This window comes from Microcaecilia unicolor, chromosome 7 (genome assembly GCF_901765095.1).
Source record: "Microcaecilia unicolor chromosome 7, aMicUni1.1, whole genome shotgun sequence".
In the NCBI taxonomy this organism is placed as follows: Eukaryota; Metazoa; Chordata; class Amphibia; order Gymnophiona; family Siphonopidae; genus Microcaecilia; species Microcaecilia unicolor.
Genome location: NC_044037.1, coordinates 33,511,350 through 33,531,819, shown reverse-complemented (window position 1 = coordinate 33,531,819; position 20,470 = coordinate 33,511,350).

Sequence of the window (20,470 nt, the reverse complement as noted above, 5' to 3'; positions counted from 1 at the left end):
CCAAGTTCCCGCCTATGTGGAAGCAGGAAGTTACATTACAGAGGAGGCTCTTGCATGCAAGCAGGTTGTAGGAATCGTTTCTCCCTGCCACCAACCGCTAGAGACAAGAAAACTTTTAAAAGGCACACAGGGGAGGGAGGATGTCAAGAGAGACAAGGAGAGATGCCTGGTTGCTGGCTGGAGAGGGGATAGGAGGGAGAGATGCTGGACTATTTTTGTAGGGGGTGGGGGGAAGAGAAGGTAAATGCTGGACTATTTTTGTGGGGGTGGGGGTGGGGAAGTGAAGGTAAATGCCGGACTATTTGTGAGGGTGGGGGGAGGGAAAGCAAAATGCTGGACTCTTTGTGTGGGGGTGTGCCTTGACAATTTTAGTGCCATATTAGTGTGCCATGAGACAAAAAAGGTTGAAGAAAATCTCAGATGTAGACATATGTAGGAATAAGTGGGTTTGCCTACATTTCAGCATGCCAAAGCAGCTTTACTCTAGTATTCTGTAATGGCTTAGGCACACCAAAATATCATTATAAAATTGGCACTAACCCCCTAATTCTATAAAAGCTGGCAAAAGTTGCATCACAATTTACAACTTAATTAGCGCCAATAATTGGCTTTTTAACCCTCCATACTTGCATATACTATCAGGGGCATTTTCGAAAGAGAAGGGCGCCCATCTTCCATTGGGAGATGGGCGTTCTTCTCTCAGGGTCGCCCAAATCGGCATAATCAAAAGCCAATTTTGGGTGCCCTCAACTGCAGTCCATTGCGGGGATGACCAAAGTTCATGGGGGCGTGTCGGAGGCGTAGTGAAGGCGGGACTGGGGTGTGCTTAAAAGATGGACGTCCTCGGCCAATAATGGAAACAAGAAGGGCGTCCCTGACGAGCATTTGGTCGACTTTACTTGGTCCATTTTTTTCACGATCAAGCCTCAAAAAGGTGCCCAAACTGACCAGATGACCACCGAAGGGAATTGGGGATTACCTCCCCTTACTCCCCCAAAACCACTGAAAGGCAGTATATCAAGCCCCTTTTCCTATACTACTTACTTTTACTAACTGTATCTGATCTGATATCCTGAAATGACAATGTTAACAAATCTATGTAAGCCACTTTGAGCCTGCAAATAGGTGGGGGAATGTGGGATACAAATGCAATAAATAAATAAAATATATAAAAGATGATTATTTAATTTGTCAGAAAACATTTCGCATTGCCCTGTTTTCTCAGATATAGAATGGGTTTCTCTTGGAGATGTGGATTGAAGAATTCATGGCTGGTTTGTGAGACAGGAGGACATTTTAAAAGGGGTTTGGGGTGAAAATGCTATTGGTGTCGACTCTGCTAATTATATTGCTCTGTGAATGTTATTGTTGTATATTTGAGTACTGAACATGTTTGTACTCTATCTTGAACAATACAAATTAGTAGAAGTAGATTACACAAATGTTGTTTGAAATTATCATTCCATTTCCATTCTTTGCACTGGAAGATCTCCTCTCCTTCAGTACTTCACTTCCTGCCATCCTTAGGCCCCTGACTCCCCACCCCACCCCACCCCCCATGCCCGTTCACATCTTCCCTCCAAGACAGGGTTCTCAGTCCTCAGAATTTCATGCATTTTCATGTGCATATCCTGAAAACCTGACTGTCTGAGTGTGTCCCAAGGATTAGTTGAGAACCTCTGTTCCAAATCAACCACATCCCTTGTGTTCACCTTCTCATATTCTCATGCAAGTGGTAGAAAAGGTCCTGATTGAGCAGCAGCAAAATGTGAGATTATTTCATTTTATGACAGAGAAAATGCCAATGTATTGTATTTTATTGTTTTATATGATCTTAATTTTTATATTGTATCATTTGTATAATGGTTTGTTTTTAACTTGATTATATATGCTAAATTGTAATCCATTCTGATCATTGGATACAGCGTGCTATACGTTACTATATTAATAATAGACTTGAGGTTAGTGGCCTTGTTTGCACCCATTACAAGTGAGATGGATAGAAAAAACTGCACACAGACCTTTAATAGAGGGACCTGAAAAAAAGATAGGCCTACCTCACTGAGATGAAATTATCCTTTTTTTGCGAAAACTGGCCTGCAAAGGCACTTTCGCTCCTTGGTTCACACTAAATTATTAATGAGCTTCTTTGCATTATCTTGCATCACAGCAGCTCATTTCATTTTGAATTTAAATAAATGTTCATCTGTGGCAGATTATGCATGAAAGTCTACAACTGTGAAATGGAATTTTTGCAATAACTTCTGTGAATGGGCCATTCATGCTAAAACCCATGAAATCTCCGGGCTTTAACTATTTTAGTACACAAAGCCCCGTTTTGCAGAAATGTCCACACTTCAATGCACCAGCACCTTACAGCACATCAATGCATGTATTTGTTCACAGATAAAGGACTAGATTCTGTAGATGGAGCCTGTAAAATCGATGCCAAGAAAAATTCTGCCTAGGCGTATTCGATAAACCGTGCCTAGATTTAGGTGCGGTTTATAGAATACACTTAGCGGATTTATAGAAAACACCTAGTAGCCATGCCTGTGCCTAAATTTAATCGCACGGATGGACGTTCGGCATATTCTATAAACCGTGTGGAAATTTAAGCTTATTCTGTAAAATATTCCTAAATGTAGGTGTATTTTATAGACTACACTTAGGTGTATTTCATTTCAGCACTCATTTTTAGGCGCGATATATAGAATCTAGTCCTAGGTGCTTCCACATTAACCTGGAGCAGGTACCGTGCATAAATCTGAATATTAATGCACCCCCTACAATAAAAAATAATGAGTACGCCCCTTCTTGATCCAGCTTTAGTTTCAGACTTGCCGTGTGTTAAAATTCTGCGTTTTAGAGCATTAAGCCTCAAACTTAATGCATGCTGTACACCGTCTTGAGTGAATTAGGATTTATTTACCACCTTTTTGAATTCCTTCAAAAAGATGGTAAATAAATCCTAATAAATAAATAGTAGTAAAAGGGCTCCTAAATCTTCAAGGTTCAAGGCCACCACTTGAACTCTCGGCAACCATTTTGAAGTGGCGCCAGGAGCAAGACAGTCTGCAGACGCGCTGGGCAGGAAAGAGAGGGCTCTATCCTAGACAACCAAGGCACCATACTAAGGTAAAGGAGGGGAGGGGAGGATAGGACGCCCATCCGCCCGCCAGCCTGCCCGTTCGACCGCAAATCGGACAAATGGGCAGGATGGCAAAACCCGCCCGGTTGCCCGGCTGTGTCCTCAAAAAGAGGATATGTCTGGGTGAAACCGGACGTACGGAACCCTGCTTTGGAAGCACATAGTCAATAAAAGAGTTTCTGTAGGGAGGTCTTCTTCACAGTTGCTTACGTGTGACACCTATTTTAGGCTATTTTTATAAAGATACATAGGCACCATCTGCCTGATTTTCAGACCGCGAGAGAAATCGAGCTGTCACGGTCTGCGCTGAACCTGGTTATTCAATGCCGGGCTGTTTCTGGTGACTGGCATTGAATATCCGGTTGGCTGGTCCAACTTTAACTGGCCAAGCTGATATTCAGTGCTGGCCGGTTAAAGTCAGACCAGCCAAAGTTATTCCACCTATCATGGCACCCAAATGTGGCCACCAAACTTGGCTGGTTTGACTTTTAAAATCGGTGGATAGCCAGTTATATCGTGCAATATACCCAGCTATCTTTAAGCCACTAACTGGCGACATTCAGCACTGGATAACCACCTAAGTGCCGTTTTAGCGCCCATATCCACCAGCCTGCCCATTCGTCCACAAATCCTACCTGGATGCCTGGCTTCCCCTGAACTGGACAGTCCTCATCCATCTGAAGCTCTGTCTCCTTTCCAGATACTGCTTATAGGGCAGAAATGACACCTTTATTCAGCCTGCAGTTATCTGTTACACTCTAGGATCCCCCAGTGTTCCCAAGGGTCCTGGAGGGGGTGCAGGCAACCAACGACCTCTTGTACCTCACTCTCATCCCTTTTATTATTTCCAAAATCCACCCCTGCTGTCACTCACCAGAGGGAACCACTTTATCTCTGCAAATTCTTTGCCATCCCCTCCCCTGGACGGCCTCCCAATCTCACTCTCCAGACCGAGGCAGATGCACTAAAGCTAAATGAGCCTTTAATGACTCTCCAACGAGGAAAATTTGATCCGTTGCATGCATCAAAGGGCTTTTACCGAGGAAGCCAGCAGCTAACGAAAACGGAATGGAGATGAGCAATTAGTGTGAAAACCCCATTGAAACGACATGCACTAACCTTTTCCGATTGCCTTTACGCAGGAAAAAGGCAGAAAATCTAACGAGAGGTCTGGACCACTCGTTAGGACAGCTCTGTGCCAGGAAAAATCATTAAGTGAAAAAAATAAACAAACTTTGAGCCAATCCCAGCGCATTAGCAGAGCTAAAAGCGCTGTGATTGGTCCAAAGGACGTCAGAAAACACATAAATAAATAAAAATAAAAAAAGGATCGGGAGGGGGCAAGGGCGCTCATCAGGAGCGTCCTGTACGGACGGCCTTGCCCCCCCCCCCCCGCTGCTCCCCACTTTCCGCCGCTCCCCCCACCCCGAAAAAGCAAAATTCAAGCAGCCCCTGCCCCCCTCCCTTCCTCACTACTCTCTCACCTCAGCTCCGCCTCCCGACATCCTCCGTCCTGTGCCCCGCCCCCTTTTGGGGTCGTCGCCGCCATTCCCCTCCTCCATCGGGCCCCCCTCCCTCTTACCGGGCCCGTGCAGCGCCTCTCTCCTCTGTCCGAAGGCGCTGCACGGGCAAGAAGAAAGCTGATGCCTGCCTTCGCCCAGCTTCGATGGCGCGTCTTTCTCCTGCTGGGCCCGCCCCTGTCTGACGTCGGTAACCTACGTAGGTTACTGACGTCAGACAGGGGCGGGCCCAGCAGGAGAAAGACGCGCCATCGAAGCTGGGCAAAGGCAGGCATCAGCTTTCTTCTTGCCCGTGCAGCGCCTTCGGACAGAGGAGAGAGGCGCTGCACGGGCCCGGTAAGAGGGAGGGGGGCCCGATGGAGGAGGGGAATGGCGGCGACGACCCCAAAAGGGGGCGGGGCACAGGACGGACGTTGTCAGGAGGCGGAGCTGAGGTGAGAGAGTAGTGAGGAAGGGAGGGGGGCAGGGGCTGCTTGAATTTTGCTTTTTCGGGGTGGGGGGAGCGGCGGAAAGTGGGGAGCAGCGGGGGGGGGGGCAAGGCCGTCCGTACAGGACGCTCCTGATGAGCGCCCTTGCCCCCTCCCGACCCTTTTTTTTTATTTTGTTTTGATTTGGGAGCCATGTGCTTGTGATTTGACTGTGTTTTGACTGTTTGTGGCATGCGCAGAGCAGCTAACATAACGCTTGGCTGCTCTGCGCATGATTTGGGGGCCGATTAACGATGTGTATTGTGATTCTTTGATACATTGTACGTTTCAATACCGATCTCAGCATGTGTGACTTTTTTTTTTGGTGCATTTTTCGTTATTTTAAAATCGTTAGGGACTTTAACGATTTAGATTTTTTTACGTTTGGTTGCTGCATCTGCCCAAGTACTTTGTTCTGGTTTGCAAATAGAGGAGATCTGAGATAGAACTGAACTGTGATTTGAATACCCTGATATCATTTGGAGATGATGGTTATGCTGACCATCTGAAAACCTCTGAAATGTACAGACCGAGTTGACTAGTTGATGAACTGTTTTTCAAGTTACTGTTAGAGGGGCATAATCGAACGGGGACGACCATCTCTAAGGACGTCCCGGCGAAGGGGTGGGGAAACCCGTATTATCGAAGCCAGATGGGCGTCCATCTTTCGTTTCGATAATACGGTCAGGGACGCCCAAATCTCAACATTTAGGTCGACCTTAGAGATGGTCGACCTAAATGTTGAGATGGTGAACCTTAGAGATGGTCGTCCCCGGTTTTCAGCCACAATGGAAACCGAGGATGCCCATCTCAAAAACGACCAAATCCAAGCCCTTTGGTCGTGGGAGAAGCTAGAATTCGTAGTGCACTTCTCCCCCTGACATGCCAGGACACCAACCAGGCACCCTAGGGGGCACTGCAGTGGATTTCACAAATTGCTCCCAGGTGCATAGCTCCCTTACCTTGGGTGCTGAGCCCCCCAACCCCCCCTCCAAACTCACTCCCCACAACTGTACACCACTACCATAGCCCTAAGGCGTGAAGGGGGGCACCTACATGTGGGTACAGTGGGTTTCGGGTGCGTTTTGAAGGGCTCACATTTACCAGCACAAGTATAACAGGTAGGGGGGATGGGCCTGGGTCCGCCTGCCTGAAGTGCACTGCACCCACTAAAACTGCTCCAGGGACCTGCATACTGCTATGACATTTCAGGCTGGCATAGAGGCTGGCAAAAAAAAATTTTTACGCTGTTTTTTAGGGTGGGAGGGGGTTTGTGACCACTGGGGGAGTAAGGGGAGGTCATCCCTGATTCCCTCCGGTGGTCATCTGGTCAGTTTGGGCACCTTTTCACAGCTTGGTCATAAGAAAAAATGGACCAAGTAAAGTTGGCCAAGTGCTCATCAGGGACGCCCTTCTTTTTTCCATTATCGTCCAAGGACGCCCATCTCCTAATCAAGCCCCAGTCCAGCCTTCACTACGGTGCCGACAGGCCCCCGTGAACTTTGGTCATCCCTGCTACGGGAAGCAGTTGAGGACGCCCAAAATTGGCTTTCAATTATGCCAATTTGGGCGACCCTGAGAGAAGGATGCCCATCTCCCGATTTTTGTTGGAAGATGGGCGCCCTTCTCTTTCGAAAATAAGCCTGCTAGTAAACCAAGTTGAAGCTGAAATACAGAGGCTGCTGCCTATTTTGTGTATGAGTGAAATAAAGAGTGCCCATTAAAGAGTACCCCTCGACCTATCAGGATAAATCCCAGCCCCAGCCTACACCCAGCTTGACATCTTGAACTCTGTTTTTGTACATCTTGGTTTCCTGGATGCCTGTCCCAAAGAGCTTAGCTGGTGCCTTTGCCTGTGCTTGATTCCCCAAACTTGCTCTATCCCTAAGCCCATTTTGTCTCCCTCAACACACACTTATCTAAGGCTTCTTCTCAATATATACTCTCTCACAACCCTATCTTAGCCAGACTCAGTTCTCATCATTGTGTCTTCTAGTTCTCCAAGCCAGATGTCACTCAGGGCCTCTTTTACTTAAATACGTTAAAAAATGGGCTTAACACATTTTAATGTGAGGCTTTCTGCGCGCTAAGGCCATATTTAAGGTGTAAGTAAAATAAGGCTTTTTTATTTTTGTGTTTGCAGGTCATGTGCTAATGCTGTCATTAGCATATGGCAGCTATACGTAATTAATAAGGGAGCACTTACCACCTATTTAGGAAGCGCTAACTGCTCTTGCGTTAATTCTGCATTATTCAGGTAGCACACGCTAATCATAATGCACCAGTGGCATAGCTAAGTGGGGCAATGGGGGCCTGGGCCCTGTAGATTTGGCCCTGGACCCCTCTGCCGATAACCCTCTCGACCCCCCCCCCTCCCACCACCAATCCTCCCCCGCCGCCACCGTCGCCGTTGGCTACCTTTGCTGACGGGGTCCACAACCCCCGCCAGCCAAGGTCCTCTTCTTCCAGCGCAAGGCTTCGTTCTGTTTCTGTGAGTCTGACGTCCTGCATGTACAACGTACAACGTGCAGGACGTCAGACTCACAGAAACAGAACGAAGCCTTGTGCCAGAAGAAGAGGACCTCAGCTGGCAGGGGTTGGGGTCCCCTGCCAGCAAAGGAAGGCGATGGCGGCGGCGGGGGAGGGTTGGCGGCGGGAGGGGGGTCAAAAGGGTCGTCGGCAGGGGGGGTCAAAGTTGTTGGTGGTGGCTGCAGCGGGGGGGGGGTCACAAATGGCGGGGGGGTTGGTGGCGCCAGGGGGGGCTAAAATGTGCCCCTCACCTCGGGCTCTGGACCCCCCCCCCCTCCCACCGAAGTCTGGCTACACCCTTGTAATGCACTATGGGGCCCTTTTACTAAACTGCAATAAAAAGGGCCCTGCGCTAGTGATGGGGGGCCATTTTTGCCACGTGCTGAGGCCCTTTTTACCTCAGCAGGTGAAAAGGCCAAAAAAAGAAAAGGCCACGTGGCCATTTCACACTTGCCACGTGGCCATTTCAAGGGGAAGTACTCATTGAGGTGGCGGTAAGGGCTTCCGCGCTAACCCCGGCGGTAGCCCCCCACACAAGCAAATCAGGCCTGATTTTCTGTAGCACCGTAAATGGCGCGTGCTGGGGGTGGAACTACCGCCGGCACCTGCGTTGGGCCAGCGGTAGTTCTGGGTTGCCACGGGGCAACCCTTTAATAAAAGGGCCCCTATTTGAATAATGCTTCCACGGTGATTCCCCCACCATGGCATTCCCCCTGTGAAAAATTATATTTAAAAAAATAAATAGCAAACAGTGCGCGGAAAATGGCAAATTACCACAAAACACTTTAACACATTTGGCAGTAAGCGTTTTCTCGTTCATTAAACACGCATTAGTGCTTAACACCCTTTAGTAAAAGGGCCCCCTCAGTTTGTGAATGCTCCCTCGCCTTTCACTTCTTGCTGCTGGTTCCACCTCTGGAACAAATACTCTTGTTTTCTTTCAACATCATATGCTCTAGATGAGTTTGAGCGACACAGTATCCAAATTCCTTCATGGTTCATCTAGTCTTGTCTGGATAACATGGGCGTTTGGACACTGCGTGGCTCAAATTCACTGAGAGCTGATCAGTTCCAAAACAAAGCAGCACAGTTGTTCCAGAAGCAGTGCCAGCAGAAAGCTTCTAAAATAGGGTCGGGGAAGAGCGTGTATATTGAGGGAAGAGAATCAGGGAGCCGTACCTATGCCCACAGGCCTTGCACTGAGGAAGACTGCTGCAAGGGATCCTTCTTCTGTTGCCTTTTAGTCTAGGTATGGACAGGTTTATTCAATCCCAGATCTATTAATTCATGAATTTGGGAACTCTGCATCATTGCTGACCCCACTACTCTAAAGTCGGAGGGAAGTGGATTGCTTAATGCCTAATGCCACTGGAGTAAAACTGCTTTATATCTGAGCATATGATTCCTGATTCTGGGTAAGATTCCTTGATACCTGACCTTCATTTTCCTGAGGCAGTGGGGGAAGTATCGGTTTGATGTATGATTCTTAGGCAAGAGATTGAGTCACTTAAAACTAGATAACACTGTTGTAGATGGTCACCTACAGATGGAGTTTAGTGAGAAAATTATTTTTTTCTGATTGACAATAGTGAACCTAGCCAAAGAATCTCTTAACTTATGCCACATGTATTCCAGAGATGATACTCTCAACCACCAGGGTTAATCCAGATCCAGATGTACCCCTGGCTGAATCACAGTTAACTCCTAGTGAGCACACAATGAGGGACAACTCCCACTCCCCCCCCCCCCCCCCCCCAGTTTTCTAGGCATGATACAGAAGTGATTTGCAATTGCCTTCTCCTGAAACATGGATGGTTAAGAGACTTGCCCAAGGCCACAAGAAGCTGCTGTGGGATTTGAGTACCTAGCCTGCTGCACTAACCAGGCTACTCCTCCAGTTCCAAGGGTAATACCTACTGTATAATATGTCCAAGCACCTGCTTGCTATCTGCCATCTCATATCAGTTTAGTCAATTAAATTCAGATTACAGCAAAACAGTACCTTCAAAAGGTTTACCAAATCAATCAAGCGGAAAGACAGGGTACCAGCTTTTCCCTCAAATTCCCCTGCTGCTTTCATGCTGGTTCAGATAATAACAGCCAAGTTTGTGGTGCAGGAAGGTGGATCAATATCAAGGGATGCACATTCGGTACAAAAGCAGCCGCTGCTAAGGACATTTCATGTAGCCTCAGTGATTTCTCATCATCATTCGAAATCAAACAAAATAAAACATGGAAAAGAAAATAAGATGATACCTTTTTTATTGGACATAACTTAATACATTTCTTGATTAGCTTTCGAAGGTTGCCCTTCTTCCTCATCTGAGGAAGAAGGGCAACCTTCGAAAGCTAATCAAGAAATGTATTAAGTTATGTCCAATAAAAAAGGTATCATCTTATTTTCTTTTCCATGTTTTATTTTGTTTGATTTCTATTGATAACCTTAAGAGTGGACTAACACGGCTACCACACTCCTCATCATCATTCAAATGTAGGTCAGTGCAGGAAGCCATCAGGGTAGGAGCACTTGCTTGCCCTGAGGTGGAGCTAAGAAGGATCCACAATAGCCAGTGGTTTTCTCTCTCACATTGTTCTTCTATTGTTGGTCTCCAATGAAACATTGGTCTCCAGCCGGCTATGAATTTCCTCATTTCTTCCCATGGAATTCTTGTAGATCCTTATCCAGCTTCTCTCTGAAGTTGGTGCTTTGTTCCTGTTATGTTTCTTATTACTGCGTTTTCAGATTTTATAAATTTCCTTTTTTTTGGTTCAGTGAATCAATCTATTCCTCAAATTCTGACTAGTGCATTGCAGAGTTCTTCTGTTACTGTTGGTCTATGATGGGATGTTAGTTTCCACAGCTGACTACGAATGAGGATTATCATGTATCAGATAAAGATTGAGTATTCATTTGAAATGACATGGGAAGCCTGCAAGGGAAGGGGAAGGAAATGGAAGGCAGAAAGAGAGACAGACAGACAGACAAGGGGAATGCTGGATAGTGGGAGCAGGGGAAAGAGGAGATACTGCATAGCAGAGGGGGGATGCTGGCTGGCAGAGAGATAGAGAGGGAATGCTGGATGGCAGGGGAGAGAAAGAGAGAGGGAGAGACAAGAGAAAGATGTTGGATGGCAGGAGGAGAAAGGGAGACAAGAGAGGGGATAATGGATGGTGGTGGGGGAGGGACAGAGAAGATGCTAGATGGTGGGTGGTTTTGTGTTTTCTGCTTGTACATCCTTTTTCAAAAGCGTATGTACTTTTCACAATGAGTGCACTTTTGAGAGAAGGTACGCTCTTTCCAAAAGAATGAAAAACTATCAACAATATTGCTCCTGTAATGAAAACGTTGAAGAAAAAAAAAACTCCCAAAAATGAAAGTTTCTGAAAATGACATGGGAAACGACAGAAAATAAACATTTTGAGGGACTGCACACCTCTAGTATCAATTACAATTGTTTATACTTTCTACATTTCACATATTGGCAATAAGAAGTGGCTGGTGGCATTTTGGAGAACTCCTTTTTCCACTGGGTCAAACTTCTCGGATGAGAATCTTATGCAGAGAATCTGCACAGCCATTGGATCATGAATTTCCTTGAAAATGGTTGATAAGTGGCTTTGTGAGACTCAACAGTGAAAGGGAGAAATATGTACCAGCTAATGAGGATAAAGCAGAATTATTTAACCAATATTTTCTGTTCTGTGTTCACAGGTGAAGGACCTACTTAGCTTTAAATGGAAAAGGACAGCCAAGGGATTATCCTGAAGATGCTGGCAATCCTGTGTGCAGTTTCTACATTGATGAAGTTCTCAAATAAACAAAATTGACAAGGTGCTGTCTGTTTCTTTAAATCTACAGAGGAAGGTTTCAGGCCCAGAGGTAAATGCTTTCAGACCATGCTGGGAAATTGCTGGCAGTAGGGCAGCAGGTGGATGCACTATATTCTACCAACACTGTTATTATTCAAGACAAGCATTTAGCATATCAAAAGCTGGAAACATCTGAAAATCAAGCTTAGTAAATGAACCTGTTTTACCTTCCTGTAATCTTCAACTGTTCCCTCCTTGGAGATGCTGAAAATATATTTGGAGTCGATTCTGAATGTTCCACCTGGGACTCACCTTCCAAATACCAGAGCAGACTGTTTATCCAAGGGTCAGTGCAGACACTCTCTCACAGTAAGGAACAGGAAAAAAAATTCAACTAGCACTGAATAGCTTGCATCTCACTGGTATACTTTTTAAGCCATTCATTTTGGGGATGTAAAGTATGTGCCTTCTCTGATCTCCTCAGCAACAGAAGATAGATGTAAAAAAAACGATCATGCCCTAGAGGGTTCTCTTGGAGCACATTTCCTTTTACATTTTCCTGAGAAATGATTGATAATCTTTCAAAATAATAAGCCGTCCTCAGTTCTATAAATGTCTTGCTTCTAAAGCTAATCCAGCCGAAGTTGTAGTATGAGTCGAGTCCCTTTATAGCCCCAAGTGATATTTGTTGAAGTGTTCCACCTTGCTAGTGGCTTTCCTAATTGAATTGAGTTTTTCTTCTCCTTCTTTCAATGGTATTCCTTTTTCCTTTGGAAGTACCCTCCCTGATTTGTGATCAAATGTGCAGTGGAGATAGGTGCAGTATTTGCCTTTTCCCCCACTGTTATTTCTTAGTCTTATATGAAAAAATATTGTCTTGCCTCTAATGTACAGTATGATCGTCATTTCATTTGGCAAGAGATTTGCGATGCACAGTACAATCCGCTTAAGTGCAAGGGTCTGGGACCAAAGAAATACATGCAGTTAACCGGAGCGTGCACTTAACCGTTGTGACCCAAAGAAGTTTGACATCTGATAAACATATGTACAGTACTGTTTATTATAAGTATAGTATACAGTCTCTGTTAACTGATGTTATACAGTCTCCGTTAACTGACGTTAGGCTTACTTGAAGTAATCAGTCACAGTCCTCTGTACACTATTGTGTCTGGGAGTTCCATAGACTATGTCTGCCAGACGGTAAAAACTGTCATAGCACTGACATCCAGTGGCCTCCAGATAGGCCCGCACGGTGTTGAGACTCTCCAGCGCTCTTGCAAAAGTGACAGGAGGTTGTTAAGTACATAAGTAATGCCACACTGGGAAAAGACCAAGGGTCCATTGAGCCCACCATCCTGTCCACGACAGCGGCCAATCCAGGCCAAGGGCACCTGGCAAGCTTCCCAAATGTACAAACATTCTATACATGTTATTCCTGGTATTGTGGATTTTTCCCAAGTCCATTTAGTAGTGGTTTATGGACTTGACCTTTAGGAAACCGTCTAACCCCTTTTTAAACTCTGCTAAGCTAACCGCCTTCACCACGTTCTCCAGCAACGAATTCCAGAGTTTAATTATGCGTTGGGTGAAGAAAAAGTTTCTCCGATTTGTTTTAAATTTACTACACTGTAGTTTGATCACATGCCCCCTAGTCCTAGTATTTTTGGAAAGCATGAACAGACGCTTCACATCCACCTGTTCCACTCCACTCATTATTTTATATACCTCTATCATGTCTCCCCTCAGCCGTCTCTTCTCCAAGCTGAAAAGCCCTATCCTCCTTAATCTTTCTTCATAGGGAAGTCGTCCCATCCCCGCTATCATTTTAGTCGCCCTTCACTGCACCTTTTCCAATTTCATCAGCATGTGCCTTGCTGCTCATTTCATCATCTGTTTCATCATCAGCCGTTGCCTGCGTGTAGGCGCATATCTCGACATCAGTGCTGTCATCAGCTGTTTGTAGATCGTAATCATCAGCTACGTAGTGATGAAACTCCTCTTCAGTAACAGTGGCTGGGATGTCAATAGCCTGTTCATCTGACGCGTTTGCAACAGCTGCATCTGTTTCATCCCTCTCCACATCCTTAACAAAGCTTGCCCACTTGTAGCAGTTCACAATGGTTGCCTGTGTAACATGATTCCAGGCTTCTTTCTGCATATGTAGGGAATCCAACAGTGATAGATTACAAGCCAGTTCAACAGCACGTTTATCCTTGCCAGTCTGGTCATCCATAACGTTCATCAGACAACATAGTACAAGAGCCTGATAATGTTGTTTGAAATTGGCTATTATGCCCTGATCCATAGGTTGGATCAAAGAGGTAGTTTTTGGTGGCGGGAAGACCACCTTGACATTAGACAGCCTGGCATTATCACTGTGTGCAGCACAATTATCACAAAGCAACAAAATCTGATGCTTTTGTGCCCGCATTCTAGTGTTTAACTTCTTTAGCCACTGCTTCCAAATTTCCCCAGTCATCCATGGATTTGCGTTAGCCTCATATGACACAGGAAGTTGCTTAACATTCTTGAAGCAACAGGGCTATTTTCTCTTTCCAATGACGAGTGGTTCCAACTTCTCACTCCCATCCATATTGCAGCAACGGAGGATCGTCAGTCAGTCCTTCGACGTTTTACTTCCTGTAGTTTTGGCTTGTTTGAATGCAAGTGTTCCATCAGGAATCGCTCGCCAGTAGAGACCGTTTTCATCAGCATTGAAAATGTCACGAGGTGCAAACTCATTCAAGATGGTAGGAAGAACTGAAACAACCCAATTCTCAGCACCAAAGTCATCAGCGTCTTGTTTTTCACCATGCGGTTTCTTGAATTTTATGTTGTTCCTCTCCTTCCATCTTTCCAACCATCCAACAGTGGCTTTGAATTCAGTTAGTCCAAGACTTTCAGCTAGCTGATTAGCTTTCTCCATAAGCAGTGGACCACTGACAGGAAACTGTCTGCTCCTGACTCGAGAAAATCACCGAAGAAGAGCATCTTCTACCTCCTCAGCTTTTCCCGCCCGTTTTTGTTTCCTGTGTGGATTTGTATTGTTTTGCCAGTCTTCCAGAAGCTGGTCTTTCTGCTTCAAGGTACATGAAATTTGACTGGGATTGACACCATATTCTTTAGCAATAGATGCTTGATTTTGTTTGTTTTCTAATTTTTTAAGAACTTCTATTCGTTCAGCCAGTGTTAAAGTCTTACAGTTGCGTGTCGACAACTCCAGTGTACACTCTAACAACATTCTTTCACTTTTTCTGCCTGTGGCAGTTAATCAACGAGATTTCAAATTTACCGCCCCTTTGTCACATGCCAATCAGCTTCCATATTCCGTGCGTGCGCTTATGCGGAATCTTTCCTGCAGAGGAGCGGTCTTAAACCATGCATATAAGCGAATCTTGCACTTATCAGTGGTGCGCTAAACCAAAGTTTGTCCCCATAGAAATTGATGGCGCCAAAAATGGGACCGAAGTACGGCATGCAGTTAAACAGAGCATGCGCTTATCCAATGTGCACTTAAATGGAGTGCACTGTATATCATAAATAACACTTTTAAAAAGACTGTGATACCCTATATGCTAAGAAAGCTCCTTCACGAAGTACAGTATTACACAGTCAGACTACAGCTATGCTTTCTTTCAGGTTAATGAAAAAAGTAAGTGAAATGGAAGTCAGAGAGTAGGGTAAATCCACTTGCAAAACCTGTGGCAGTCAAAGAGTAGAGCAAATTCACCTGCAAAACCTGTGGAAGTCAGAAAGTAAAACCAATCCACCTGTGAAATCCATGTAGAAAGAGAGAGAAAAAAAAGGACCTGTAACAGGACACTAAAAAATAGGAAAAAATTAGAAAAAACATTTGACTTCAATCTCCAAAGAAAATTATTTTTTCAACCTACATCTCATGATCAAGAAGAATGAATGATGTCTGAATTACCGGAAAACCTTCAAAAAAAAACATTTTAATCCTAAACTCAGTGATATTTATGGTCTCATCTCAGATCCTGGTGGACAGCTGCCCCAATCAGATCATTTGACATTGTCATTTTCTACCCATAAGAAGCTACGACTGGACTAACATAGGCATTAAATCATCTGCAACTCTAAAAGAAGATGTGCCCTTCACGACAAGAGTAAACACGCGTGCTGCAGATTGATGTGGAGAACCTTGTTGTAGACTGTAGCTAAATAGGACCACATATTAACTAAGTTACATATTTTTTCCTAGACAACATACCTCTCTCCAGCATGTGGTGATTTAGCCTTTCCGGCAAAGAAAAATCACATGGAGAGGGTTGGCAAGGGATTCTCCAGATATTGAGCAGGTTTAAGTGTTTATAATATAAAATGTAAAATACTACTACTACTTAACATTTCTAGAGCGCTACTAGGGTTACGCAGCGCTGTACAGTTTAAACAAAAAGGACAGTCCCTGCTCAAAGGAGCTTACCTATGCCAGCTGGTTCCTCAGTATTCCCATACATTCCTTACATACGGATAAAACTCAAGGGAGAGAATGGAAAGAAAAAAAGAGAGAGTCTCACATGCAGATTAAAAATCAAATGGCAGTACAGTATCCCCCCTAATGCTATAAAAGACACCAAAAATTGTTTGTGCAAATTTGGGTGTTCGCCCAATTTGCGCACACAATTTAATTGAATAATGAGCCAATTATTGGCAATAATTGTCTTTTTCACAAGCAATTATTGGCACTAATTAGATTTCATTGGGACTTATGCGTGTAAATTTAGGCGTGGGATCCACGCCTTTTTACGTACAAGTAAAAAAGGGGCACAGAAATGGGCCATGGGTGGAAAGGGGGCGTTCTTAGAATTTATGTGTGTTGTTATAGAATAACAGGATATGCACCTAATTTAGGTGCACACATTTGCACCACGTTTCAGTTGGTGAAAAATGGTCACGTCTAAAGTTAGGCGTGAGTCCTAGGCATAAGCACTATTCTATAAACCATGCCTAACTTTAAGTACAGCTTAAAGAACAGCTCTTTTTTTCGGCACCATATATAGAGAATTCACCCCTATATCTGAATATTTTTTTCCTGATATTTGCCAGCACACTGGCCTTCCACCAGCACTCCGACAGAATCAGTACACAGATAGAAAATATTACAGATAGAAAATATTAGTCCATTGCCATGGAAGACTGGGAATGTAGTAGGCTCCAGGATAGGTCTTATGAGGGGGGGGGGGGGCGGAAAGAATGATTATGTTTATTTATCAAGCAGCAAAAAGTGGCCATGGCACACCTTTGTGTGGGTTTTTCCCATGTACTAAGGCCATTTTTACCGCAGTCATAAAATAGCTGATTTTCTACTTTTTTTTATTAATGGCCATGCGCTAATGTTCAAACAGTTGCCCACTATAAATATCTATTCAGTAATCAATATTACGTTTATTCGTGCACAAACAATATGTATTTGATTACTATTATATCAACTTTAATTATTCAAATATAAAGGTATCTTCAGACCTTCAGAGGCGGGTATTCCGTTTATTGGTGGTACTCCGCTATCCATTTATCAAGCGGCAATAATTCCAACCTTTCTTGTCATCGGTCTTAATAAGAAATACCTTTTGAGGCTTTTTTAATATTTTTACATAGTTTAGCTCGAAATCTAGCCTTGCAAGACTTAAAGGAGGTTTATATATTCTATAAGAAGATAAGTACATAATTTTTGATTCTAAACAAAGTGAAACTATAAATAAAGCCTTGAAAGGTATTTCTTACTAAAACCGATGATGAGAAAGGTGGGAATTATTGCCGTTTGATAAATGGATAGCGGAGTACCACCAATAAACGGAGTACCACCTCTGAAGGTCTGAAGATACCTTTATATTTGAATAATTAAAGTTGATATAATAGTAATCAAATACATATTGTTTGTGCGTGTGCTAATGCTGCCATTAGTGTGCGACCGTTAAATAAAATGACTTCACGAGCACTTACCGCCTCCCAATTTGTAGGCAGTGAAGGCTCACATGTAATCCTGCGCTAACCAGCTTAGTAAAAAGGGCCCCTAAGACTTGGACAAGAAGAGAGAAGACAAGAACATACTGCAGAGAAGCATCCAATATCCCAAACAGCTGTGGATTCTGAAATAGATTTGGGTACGAAGGGGGGTGGGGGGGAACGTACAGTAAACGAAACTCACTAGCAAGTGAGTATCTTTTCATTTCTGCAGCTTCAAAGTTTCAACTGTACCCAAGGAAATCTTAAGAATGGAAATACCTTTCCATGCTACACTTTTCTGTTGTGGTAGTTTCTATTCTGCTTTGAAGACATTTAAGAATAAATATCCTCCTCCATGTTTTCCTGATGTGACATGTGCTTCATCAATACTAAACGCAAACAAGTCCCATGTGCTAAATGCATAAGTACCAAGGAAACGGTTCCTATGGCAACATCAACTGCAGGAAAGCATTTAATACAGCCCAACCCTTACTCATATTGTTTTCCTTTTCCCATTGTTTCCTGGGTAGACATGGATAGCTTACATCTACTTTAAGTATAAGAGTCAGCATCCATGCGTGCTTCATTCTTAGAGCTGCCAAGTTATCCAGGAGGGCGACTTTTGGGCCAGCTCTAGAGTGTTGAACTTAGAGCCCAAAGCAGTGCAGTATTTGTGGTCTCTGATTCTACTCATTGAAATCGGCGCTGCAGGGATGCCAAGGTACCCAGTTCCAGGCTGGAGATTTCTAATCACCCTATCCTAGTGCATCATGGGACTTGCAGCACTGATTTCAATGGGCGGAATCAAGCACTACAAAAGTCCCCAGCCTGGAACTGGGTAACTTCGTGCCTCTGGCGCTGCCAAGTCCCACTGCACACCAGGACGGGATTGTTAGAAGTCCAGAACTGACCCAAAATCTCCCTGCTGGAACTGAGTTACTTGACAGCTGTGAGTCGTTCCTAAGTAGATGAATGCCAGAGGTGTATTTAAAAATATTTGCTATACTTTAGTTCTTAGGTTATCAATAGAAATCAAACAAAATAAAACATGAAAAAGAAAATAAGATTATACCTTTTTTATTGGACATAACTTAATACATTTCTTGATTAGCTTTCGAAGGTTGCCCTTCTTCGTCAAATCGGAAATATGCAAATGTGGTAGCTGATAGTATATATAAGTGAAACAGCCAAGCATTTCATTGACAGTCTAGCAGGGTGGGGGTGGGTAGGAGGTATGCATGGGGACATCAAAGCATTTCATTGATAATCTAACAGGATGGGTGTGGGTAGGTGAGAGAAGGGTGATAAACAGAGAAATACAATTTTATGGTTTATAATGGGCTAGAAAACCCAGATCCTTCTTAAGTCCTGTCTGTTGGGTGTCAAAATATTCAATCATTCTGACTTCATTGACTCTGCTTGTCTGGACTGACTAAGAATCCTGGTGGTTTGTGCGTTGGGTCTATGAGTGCTTTCTAGGAACTGTGGGACCAGTAACCTAGAAATCACTGGGGATAACTTGAGAGCAGGAGACTCGCCCAGAGGCGGTTGGGACCCAGGTGGTGGGAGAAGGGTGCTAGTGTAAAGCATATGCCAAGGTGCAGGGGGACCTGACCTGTGCTGTGGATAGACCCTCTAAGTGGCCACAGGGTTGGCCCCAGGTGAGTGGCTAGGTGTTACGTGGCAGGGTGCAAAGCAGAAAAAGGGCATTTCGCCAGGAACTCACCATACAAAAAAAGTTGATTTGGTGTAATCTCAATAAAAACATAGACCCTTTTCAGTCCCAATCATAATGTGAAGTACCTGCAGTACAAAACCTATAAAAATCACTCAGGACATATAGAGTTACTCTTCTTTATCGTAACACCAGTAACTTACAGAAGTAACACAACAAGGACCCTACCTAAGAAAACGCAACGCCAGGGCCACCGAGAGGGGGGGCAGGGGGGACAAAAATTCCCCAGGGCGCCGCAGTCCCACCCACCCACCCTCGGCTCCGTCGACCATCCGCCACCAGGCCGGGCCCCCTCCATTCAAATCACAGCGCCTCACTACCTCGCTCCATGTGAAAGCGCAGCAGCAGCAGTCTGCAGATCTCCTCCCTTTGGGCTTTCCCTCCGTGTCCCGCCCTTGTCTGATGTAACTTGCGCTAGGGCGGGACACGGGGAGGGAAGGCCCGAAGGGAGGCGATCTGCAGTCTGCCGCTGCTGTGCTTCTTTCACACGGAGTGAGGTCGAGGTGAGGCGCTTTGATTTGAATTCAGGAGGCCCGGCCCAGTGGTGGACAGAGGGGGGGCGGTGGCGACAACAACCTCGGGGGGGGGGGGGCAGCGGCGGGGGCAGGGCCCTGGGGGCAGCCTTGCCCCAGGCCCGGCCCAGTCTCTCGGCGGCCCTCCGCAACACAGTAAATATTGCAGTTGGAGAATTATTAGAGATGCTGAAATTGAAACTCCATGTAAACAGAGTACCTGGCCTCAGTCACAAACACTGAACACAAATAGACCCTTGCCAGGTAAACAGAGTAAGTGAGCACGAAGTTAAAATAAAAGTACGTAGACAAAAATTAAATTTAAACCCAAAGAAGCCACACTCTGCAGGCAGTGCAAAATAATTACTACAATGGTACATATCCTTCAATTTTGCTTAACAAATATAAACACCTTATTAAACTGTATTAATAAAACAGGTAAATACATTTGACCGAGATCTTTCCCTTTCAGCTTTCCTTTGTTTTCTCTGTCTTCTCAGACTTCATTCATTCTTCTTCAATCTTCTTTTTTTTATATACCACATCTACCTACAGCTTTTCATCTCCTCACCCCAGCCCTCCCATCCTATTATTACCCAGTTTTTGCTAACTCTCCCTTTCTTCCAGCACCTTCTCTCTATTCCCACACATCTGACTAGTATCTTCTCTCTCTTTCTCTCACTCCCTCCATCCAGCATATCCTCTTTCCCTCGCCTCCATCTATATGTCTCACTGTAACCCTATTCCCCCTCGTATCCATCACTCCTCCGTGTCTCTCTTCC